Raw genomic sequence first — 11,111 nt, forward strand, 5'->3', positions numbered from 1 at the left:
TAAAAATACAAGGCCGTTTGTTACATCACATACATGTCTGATAGTATCAATGACTGTGCTATTGCGCGCGAATAAAGGCCTTTTCTTTGTTGATTGTGATGCAATAAATGACTATTGCAAGCAGAGGAAACTCTATAATATTCCATAAGCTTTATTCTCTCATAGAAGCACTATTTAAACTGAATAAGATTGTAGTATATAACTTTGGGGTTCCAGACCAAATCGCTTCACAAAATTATTTCATTTAAAGAATATTTTTTTTGTTAACGGCACAAAACATCATTATAAAAATAACAAAGGGAAAAATTCAAACTTGGTGATTGACTTTAGTGGGAAACCACACCAAAGAGGTTAAGAACCACTGGGATAGACCTTGATACTGAAAGTGTTTTTTTTTTCACAACTGTTTTTAAAAAATTTCAGTTTACCACGTGTTTCAAATACAAACCAAATATGATATTGCTCGGAGTCTAGCAAACGACTTTTTGTTTTTTAAACAAAATTGTATGAATTTTTTTTTAGTATGAATCCGTAATTACCTTTAGAGTCCGTGGTTGTCCCTGGAGTAGTAAATGTGTTTGGACGAATATTTCAAAAACATAGAGGAAAAACAATGATTGATATTCAATGATGTTTTTGCAACAACACTTATGGAATTATGTGAGACAGTTAACACATTGAAAGCCATTTCGTAGCAAGACACAGTTTTTTTTTAAGTTTTTTTTTTAAGGTTTCGATTTTCAAATACGGTTTTGTTAATGTCAATCTTAACCCATATGTAAAAACAAACGATATAAGCAAGAAAAGGGAAAAAATGTTATGCAAATCTGTTTTACCTTTAAGAGTTCTTTGGCAGATATATCTAGCACTTGATGGACATAACGATGCGCTTATCTCCGAATAACTAGTGGGAGATGATTTCGAAATTTTGCTGCAATAGTTATTCCCAGTTCGAACATAAAACTCTTTTTCTGTAAGCACAAGTTTGTGGGTTTGAACAATACGATATGCACCAAAGTTGTAACAGGTAATAAACCTGGATATCAGACAAACCCAGCCCACATCCGTTTTCTACAAAACATGAATTGCTCTCATAGCTTTAATGTAAACAAAATAATAATAATAACTCGGTTGGTTTAGAGTTGGATGAGGGTGGAACTTATGGGCCACAACTCGAAGGCACAAGTCTGAAACCCGTGTAGTTTTGCAAAACCCAAACCATATCCAATTTGGCGGACACAACCTGTTCAACCACAATCAAAAAAGTAATTGTGGCAGAGTATGAGTTCAGACCCGGTAATTGAGAAACATTAAGCCGAAAATTAAACCACAGGTTCGAATTCTGCAACTCCCAGAACATCTAAAAACCGTTTTTTAGTTGACCCACATTATTTTTCACCTCTATTTGAGGCTGGCACAAAATTTGACAAACATAATTCTTTTAATAACTATTTGTTAGCCCCCAGCAAAAATAACTTAATTTATGAGAACGAAACCGGAATTTATGAGAACAAAAAATTAGCTAAATTAGCTGAATAGGATTTGCGTTTACAAACTGGTAACAGTTTAAACTTTGAAAAATCTCATAGCTGCACAATTGCATTAATTTCACCAAACCGGAACCAGCAAATAAAGGTTACTTACTGGAAGAAAAAATAAAAAGAAATGTTGATGGCTTTGGAAGAAACCCTTGAAGAAAGTGAAGAAGGCGAGTTGATTGTACACTCGCTATCTTTGCATTTAGCTTTGAGCATTCTTTCTCAGCTTGATTATACGAATAGACTTCGTCGGACCCAATATAATATTCGTTTCCATCAAATGAATGCCAATTTTGGGCGGAACATGAATGACAAATTCCAACCACGAAAAGCATTAGGTGTATATTGTTTGCCATATGTACAGTGTCGAATTTTAAGCTGTAAAACACGCGAAAATGCATAGGATTTTCGACCAATATCAGCAACTACCTATAACTTGTTTTTTTCAAGTGGTTTGTGTAACAATGTTCAAGGAGTAGAGATTTTCGTTTTTGTGCTGATCCGAGCCGTCGCAGCTTTATGAACGTTTTTATCGTTAAGAGAGTTGTCAGCGGTCCTTAAGTTGCGTTCTGGACCCAAAAGTGCAAGCCGGCAACCCGACTCGCACTCGATTATAAAAAATACAAAGTTGGAACCAGGCCTGAAATTTGGTAAAAATGCGGCTAAAATGCCGAATGTAAACACAGGTCCAAATCAAGATCGTTTTATTACAACTTATGTCTGAACTCAACCCAAATGCGTAAATCCTGGCCCGACTTACAACTCTGCTTTATTTAAATTTGACAAGTTAGTTATTTTAAGTGTGCTGTTTTATCAACAATATTTCTGTTATCTCCTTCGTACCATGCACCATCGACTTGTCTAAATAGCAAAGCTTCCCGTTCGTAAACATAACTGAATTAAATATATTGATCTAAAGCAGGGGCGGGCAACTTGTCCAGTCGGCGGGCCTGATATGGAAAAATGAAGTACTTGGCGGGCCGGATTCGTGAATCGATACATTAATCGCGTATTTCTCCAGTGATTTAAAACGGATTTTTGACCACATAAAATTATTCACCACAGCAAATTTAATGCATACACCACAGACTTAGATACTGGTGAAACACTAACTAGGCTAGTAAGGCTACACGTGTGGAAACAAAGGAAGCCGTGAAAGCAGGCCACACACAAGGTTGGCAGTTATGTCGTAACAATGGATGTATGGTGCAATGGTAACAACGGCGGGAAAGTTCTTTTGTTCTCGGGGAGCGTTACTGTTTGTTACAACCAGGTTTTTTTTTAAGGTTTGGTTTGGGTGACCGCTAAGTAGTTTTAAGAGACCGCAAGTGTTTCATTTAAATACCAAAAAATAGCCATATTTGCTTAAACGAATTATTTATTAGGCTACTGGCAAATTTTGGGAAACCGCTGGAGAAATTTGGGGGACCGTTTCGGTCCCCCAAAACACCTTAAAAAAACACTGGTTACAACTATAATTTGACGTAGTAAGCAAGTAGTGGGGGATTCGGCAGACTGTGGCCGCGGGCCACGTTATATCATGTAAGACCAGAAACTGTCTGCGGGCCGCTCAAAATCCCGTCGCGGGCCGGATCCGGCCCGCGGGCCGTATGTTGCCCGCCCCTGATCTAAAGTAACGGTATCTCAGAATAAGCCCTTCAAGTGCAATACAAAAAACAACAACCTTGCAATCAAGTCCAAATCTTGTTTCAAATATAATTATTTTATGTACATAAGATTTCAATAATTCTGTAAGCAAATGCTAAACTAATTCTTTATTTAATACTCTTTCTGTGTTGCTAAGATGAGAAAAAATCTAAAATAAAGTCTAATTGCTTGGTCTCTACTTTACACACAATAAACACTTACTTGCTCATTTTCGACGCTAAAACAATAAACGGATATAACGTGTACATGGCGTAAATCATTTTATAGCGAAACTTTCTTGTTCCTGCTTTACCGAAAGCAATACCACAATAGGTGTGAACTTTTGTTGTTGCCAGTTAATATTGACCTGACATGAGGTTAATACACTAAATATATGTCGGACATGCGTCTTGCATTTTGTATGACTGGTAATTCTCTATTCAAAAGCTTAGGAAACGTGACAGGTAATTTTTTTATCAGTCACTCAGTATCAATTGCTTCTGAAGAGAATCTTATCTATTATTGCAAAGCATGGCATTTCAGCCAGTAAGTTTATAATAACCTGAAGTTCCCTACCTTGTCTATTAGCCTGTTTATGCCCATTATATTGTTGCCCACTGCACTGATATGACTGTACAGGTCGAAACACTGTGTCAAGTTTTCTGGTTCGCTGTGTGATCTATTTCACACAATGGCATCGAACCTCCACTACACTATCCTTATCAAAATCGGTGTATAGTTGCTTAACGACATCTTGTAAATCTGTGACAATCTTTGGTAGATTTTCCCTGGCAGCCATATTTAGATGATGCCACTCATCAGAAGTTTACTTACAAACCCTCAGTGCTCATTAGAGAAGTAATTATCTGGTGGACAGCTAATACAGGATTACATACCAACTGCACTTTATACATAGCTTCAATAGCTCACAACACCAAACAGCAAATGCCTTGTCGCCAGATGCACTAATAAGACCGTTTCGGTCGAAGTAGTGGTCACTGCCTGCAACCAACCTATTATTCTACTGAGGCGTTGCTTTTATTCTACGTTAATTGTTTCCATATATTAGACCTGCAACACGACGTATACGTAAAGTTTAAAAATTTTAACACTGTTTTAGAAACCAATTCACTTATCTATTGTGTTTTTGTGTTTTAGATAAGTTTTGAAACTTTCAATTATGTTCTCAAATATGTTCAATCAAAATACCTAATCTGTTAAATTTTTGAATTAAGTTTTCTGGTATGCGATCAATTAGTATTGGATCAGTAAAACGGAGATTATGGTCATCAGTGTCGAAAGTACAATATTATCGATGAGTTTTCCAGTTCCACAACGTAAGCTCATTTTCTTGGCGTAATGTGCTGCCACCTAACGACAAACACAATAAATCTTTACGTGGTATCAATGAGTATAAAACTCAAATTCTCTTTTATAAAAAAATCTCTTTTATAAAAACCTGTGGGTATTTGTAACCATGAGCGATGACTTTCAGATGATTTAATACTGCGTTAAACAATTTTACAATGCGTGAGCCAAAGAACTTTTTTATAAAGAATACACCATGCAGACCCGTCAATAATCACTGTAGCAGGTTGTCCATCGAGCTATAGAACACGGTATATAAAGCACTTAAACGGTCAAAAAACGGTGAATGCCAGGTGTGTTAAGTGATGTCACACGGAATTGGCCAGTAGAAATGTTGCGTTGACAAAAGATAAAACCGGAGATGTTTGTCAGGTGTACGACAGATGAATATTAATGATTATCATTAAAACTTAAGGGGAAACTGCTTAAGTTTGGAGTGAATAAACAGATTTTGCATTTTGTAGTTGTATTCTAAGTCCTAAGAAACAGTGACACAACCGGGTAAGATATGTATCAAATGTATGTTAAAGGTCAGCAAACGCTTGTGTACGGCAATGCGACAAGGTGAAGTAATATTGTTTGTTTCATTTTTATCTTCGCTTGAATGTGTTATGCTCACAGTAAAACCGCCCCGCATCTGGCTGCCTGTTTTATTGCAAGTCCGTTCAATAACATGTTAATTGATTTTTTTACTAAGGCAGTTGGTGACGTCAATTTAGTTTGGAACCACTGGGTACATGGCGGTTCCGCTTATCACTCGGCCAACTTGGCAATGTAATTATTACATATATCTATGTGTATCATATGAGACATGGTGAGGCAATTTAATCACCATAGTTACTTACCGCATCATTAAGATTGACATCACCTTCGAACCAGAAAACCATCGCAGGTTCTCCGACTGGTACAATCTTCAAATCATCTGGATAAAGTTGCTCACATGTATGACTGAGGCGAAAACCTCATTAAACAAACATTTGTATCTGTAATTTGTAAAACAGATATAAGTTACTGTTTTAGTTGTTAACATGCATGAATGGGATGACACAGCGGTTAGTGTAGGGTGCTTGCGACCATGAGGTTCACGAATTAAATCCCGTCATAACTGCTGTGTCAAACATAAAAAATGTTGTTCATCTTTCAAGAAAATAAACTTTAGGTTAAGACTGTGGCTGAAACAGACAGAAACCTAGAAATATAAACTGAGCCACAGCAAAGTCTGAACCAAAAGATTGCGGACACGTGTTAAGAAGCACACCACCGCCACTGGTCGGCAGACAATTGAGATTCGAACCCACGACTGAAAAGGCTCAGTCGTGGGTTCGAATCTCACCGCAGGCTAGATTTTTCTACTCTACTCCTCGCCGCAAGGGAATGCTTGGCAGATAGGCTTGTATAGGTACGACCCCATCAATAGGCCTGACGTAGTTTGAATGCTAGGCTTTACAAATTGACTTAATTTTTAAACTAGTATATTGTATACTATACAATATACAATTTATAGTATACCCAATTGTGTTTGCATGTGTAATCATCCTTGCAATTGTTAAACCAAGCTTCACAGGCATCAAGTGACAATGGAACGTTACGATACCGTTCAGTTCTGTACGAATTCGGTTTCTAGATGAAATCCACTCAGTGTCAGAATAATTTATTGTTTCTCAACTTTGTTAGGTTTCAAACTGGTTTTAGCTTTTGTTAATAATTTGTGGATTCGATAAAAGTATGAGTTAAATTGAACATTATTCAGTTGAAATCTACTTTTGTTTGGTGCTTCAAGAAATTTGGTTTCAATGTTTTATTCATTATTATTGTTATGATGTAAGTCAAAGTATACGACATAACCAAAGGAGTTGAAAGGGTTGATCATGTCCAAAACGCATTTCCCTAATCCCCAATCCAAAAGATAAGACATCCCATATGTGCAGATGTGTGAAATCGAAAGCACTCTGTCAACTTTATTTTTTATCCAATAACTTACTTCAAAGATAGTTACGCAATTTAAATACAAAATTTAGTAAAAATCTGTAGGCTACAATATATATTCCTGGTTTCACTACTCTCGATGCTTGGTTGCAAAAAAATTATGTGGAAATTACGTTTACATAATGTAGATCTTTTCTTGTCACTTTGAGAGAATTTCTCCCGAAAATAGCATCTGAGTGGCATGTTTGTTTTTCATTGTTCCAAAAAATTGTTAGTTTCCATGACTCAACTGTTCATAAATCAAAAATGTTTCGAAACTGTTTTGTACATAAGAGTCTATTCAAAAGGTTGCCAATCGTGGAAGGTTAACTGTTGATCAGCCACTGTGGGTAGGAGTTTTGCTTGTTTTTGAAGCAATTGTCTATGTCGAAGTACTTGAATGTTTGGCTGAAAATTAAAAGATTGGCCTAAAATCCTTGACAGACTTTCCAACAAAAACTTAATCTTAGTTCTTATTAGGTATAAGTCTGCTTTCAAACCACTGATCAAAACTGCTTAATAATTATTTTCTGCATGGTTTGGCGGACCAACGATCTGTGCGTTTACTAATACAAAAGTATGTGGTAACTAACAAAACCTTACTGTTAATTTTTTTGTTCAAACAAATTCAAAATTCAAAACGCAATATTCGTCACAGAAATTGTTTATTCACAGGTTTTGAAGAACTGCAATTAATACAACAATACATTAATTAACTGTATTTTACAATACCAATGAAACACAAGGAAAAGTGCAAACACTAGAACAGTTTCAAAGGCCAAGTGGCCGAGTCACAAAGCACATCTTCGCTATTGACACGTTTTTTACATAAAAAAAAATACATAAAAAATACATAAAAAAACGCAATGAAAAATCCGATCCAACGGTAAAGCCTAACTGCGGAGTCATTGTGAGCATAACAGTTTAAGCATTTCCCGCCTAACCAGTATAAAAATAAACAAACAAAATGTTCAGAAATCTTATAGTGTTTTAGTGCAATTTAAAAACTCTTTCTTGGTATAGGGGCGGGTGGGCGATCATATTGGCAAATTTCCTCAGGATTAGATCTTGTTTCGTGGCTAGTTTTCATTGGAATTTCATACACCGACTCTTCAACTGCATTCGGATTGGTCTGATTTATATCTGTGGCTTGGTTAGGTTGTTTGTTGGACCTGCAAATGCAAAAAAACTCTTTGAGATTTTTTTTTTGAAACTGAAAACTGAATATTCTTTACAAAACATTGTATGAGCTGCATCTCATGACTGCGAAATCGTATCGGGTTCTGAAAAGTCGATATGGAAACGTTGGTTAAACAGCAACGGTGCAATTGTTTATTTAAAGTAAAACTTCAGGCCAGGGCTTTATATTCACCATAAAGTATATTCAAAATGAATCAACGCATTTTGCAGGCAATTTCCCACCAAAATAATAAAAATAAAACAACAACAAAGTAGTTCGTTGTAGATTTTGGTTGAAGTTTGCTAGTTTACCTTTTCCTGTCCCAGTAAAACACAGCAATAAGGACAACAAGAACCAGAAAGAAAAATCCTGCCAAGGCGCTTGGAACTGCAACTGCTACCAATCGGTATTCATCTGCTGAAACGTGTGGTGATGTAGCTAGGAATTGTTAATAATTGAATGTTCCCTATGTGGAAAACGTCTTAACCCCTGGGGATGAATACAGTGCCATTGGAATTATACTTTTGTTAACATGCAGGATTTTAAAGTAGACTATAATAAAGTTTAGGCGTGCTACCAACGTCAATCATGCTATTGTTTCAATCGAAAATTTGCCTGCATGAAAAGATTCCATTTAAAGACTGACGTTGACTAATAAATGGCAGTCGAGGTTAGCTGCCAACAATGCTCTATCAGATGGATAACAGTAGATAGGCTGCAAAACCCATATGGTCACAGTCTTGTTACTAGCTGCACTTATGATACCTTATAGGCTACAGAAGGTTACCCTACATGATTGTAGCCTAATTCTTTATTATTGTTATTGCACTGTAATCAAATTGTTTATTAAACGATTACTGTTACCTACTTGCTTTGCTGGGAGTGGGATTGTGATGAGCTGAAACGAATCCTGTTTCCATTATTTGGTTTGTGCCTTCTGTGGTTTCTGAAATAACAAACAAAGTCGATCTTTGCAGGCACACAAAAACTGAGTGCTTAAAATAGTGATCAAGTCTTTTTTTAAACGGCTTTGTATTTAAAACTAACAAAATCTATATTAGAAAAATGTCACGAAGCAAACATTGGATATTTTTTGCAAAAACTTGTTTACATTTTTTTGCTATCAAAAAACATTGCTATAAAACCCATGCAGATCAATATTTAATTGTGGTAGTTTCTTTGCTATTATTGCTTTTACGATAAGCAACATGAATGTCAAACTACATAAAATATTTCTGTTTACCATAATAGTAGTTGATGTCTCCGGGTTCATCATCAAACTCGTAATTTACAAATCCTACCCCAGAGTAATAAACAGCCACAGATGTGGAAATATGCAAAATTATAACAACACAAATAGCCAACTTCATTTTGTGTTCAGTAGGCAATATGCAAAAACCACTTTCTGAAGAAAAATAGGTCCAAAAAAGGTTGTGAAACACTAAGCAGGAGCCCCAAAACGCGCTTCAAAACTATAACTAATATGTAGTTAGTTTCTTTTTTAAGGTTTAATTTGTAGTTTAATTAAATCAAAACCTTTAAAACGGTGTAGCTGCAGCGTGTTTAGGAATTATCCTCAATTCTGTCCTTAACTATTTTTGCACACCATAAGATTTCAACTTTGCGCAGCTGTTTCTAGGCGATGGTTCAGTGCAATTTTGTAGCTATGTGTTCTTTCACCAAGCGAACTATAAGGCTATGAACAATATGTTTTGTTTTTCTATGCTTGACGCTTACAAAAAATGCTTATACGTTTTATAACGTAAAACTTTCTATAATAACTGTGTGAAAATTGCTTTTTTCGGCTATACTGAAAGCGACAACTTCTAACTATATCATCCATGCAACACTATTTGCCAGTTTTCATCACCCAATAAAGCTGGATTGTGCGCTCACAGTTTGCCGAAACTATTTATTGTACTTTATGATGACTCAAGTCAATTCATGTAGTTTCGAAACTTGACAGGTTAATTGTTCATTATACACTGTGTATGACCTTAGTCTGTTTTCAAAGGAAGTCTCGACTTACTTTTTGTACATCCCACCAACCTCATAAATATTTTTAATATCACAGTAAAACTGCCAGGAAAACGTTTAATTTTGTCTAGAAGTTATTTATTGCAAATTTTAAAATATGTGTAAAAATTGCAAGGTCATGTAAGTTGCACAAGAATATCACTAACTTTTTGCGTTTGTAAAAAGTGACTGTGGTTTATAATTCCCGCACAGCTTCTTTTGTTAATACACCACATAAAAAACGAAGGTAACAAAAACAAAAATGAAACATTTAGCATACAAAAAGTAATGCTTATGCCACTTTTGTTTGAACCAAAAATACATCTCTCAACAGTTTTCGATGGGAATATGTCATACTCAAACGCAGCGGAACTGTACACAAAGCATTCACACATGCAAAAAAACAACAACAATTGCTTAGGGCTAAAACGTTGGAAAGAGCAATTCAGTAAAGGTACCCAGTTTATGGATGAAAGAGGAAATACATTTATAATAATTATTGGGTTAGACTAGGACCCTTTGAAGTGTAAGGGCCCACACAAAACCATGGGACTGACGAATATTACCATTTCAAAAAGAAGCTAGGCAACTAATAGAAGACTCCATTGTGGCTTTAGTTGAAAAATATTGCTGCTCATTGTCACATGATTTCATTTTTTTGACAAATTTAGAGTTCACAAGAAGGCTAGTTTCGACTGCAATTAACATACACCACCGACACTGGATGCAACTTTTGGAAGAGGAAAAGCAGGTCGGTCAAAAGGATAAGTTTGTTCAGTATCAAGTCCATTGTGGTAGCGTTTTTTCTCAAACACCGGAACTTCGTAAATTGGTTCTTCAGTTTCGGCCGAAGCTGCAGCTCTTGCGTTGTTTATTGGCCATGGGTTTCTCCTATAATGTTCCTTGTTGGCACTGCAAATTAAAAAAATAACTGTAACCTTGAATGAACCCTAACCTTAAAAGTGCATGAACTACATTTGTTTGCATTACACATATGTCATAAAATGAAAAAAAGGTGGTTAAACAAAATATCGGTCATGGTTATTCAATATATTCTACAAATCATTGTTTTTGACCCTTTGGCAACCTTTTTAAATAAGTCACTGGTTGTCATATCCTGAGTTTTAGCATATTTAAGTATGCTTATCCATTAACGCTAATCATTTTAGCATCCCAGTAGCACCCCTTACATTGGTTCCTCGGCAAATTGTGGGATGGCGTGAACTTGAGGTGTTAAGTTGAAGACGGGTACCGGTTCTGTGCTATTGGGTGCTCTATTCGCCCTGCAAATGCAAAACATGTGTGAAACGATTTTTTTTAAACACTATAAAATTCACCCTAATTGTTTGTATAAGTTGCATTAAGTTAAAAATCGTGTTGGTTGCAATGCAATTTCA

The sequence above is a fragment of the Phallusia mammillata genome, chromosome 4 (assembly GCF_965637545.1).
Source record: "Phallusia mammillata chromosome 4, kaPhaMamm4.hap1.1, whole genome shotgun sequence".
NCBI lineage: Eukaryota > Metazoa > Chordata > Ascidiacea > Phlebobranchia > Ascidiidae > Phallusia > Phallusia mammillata.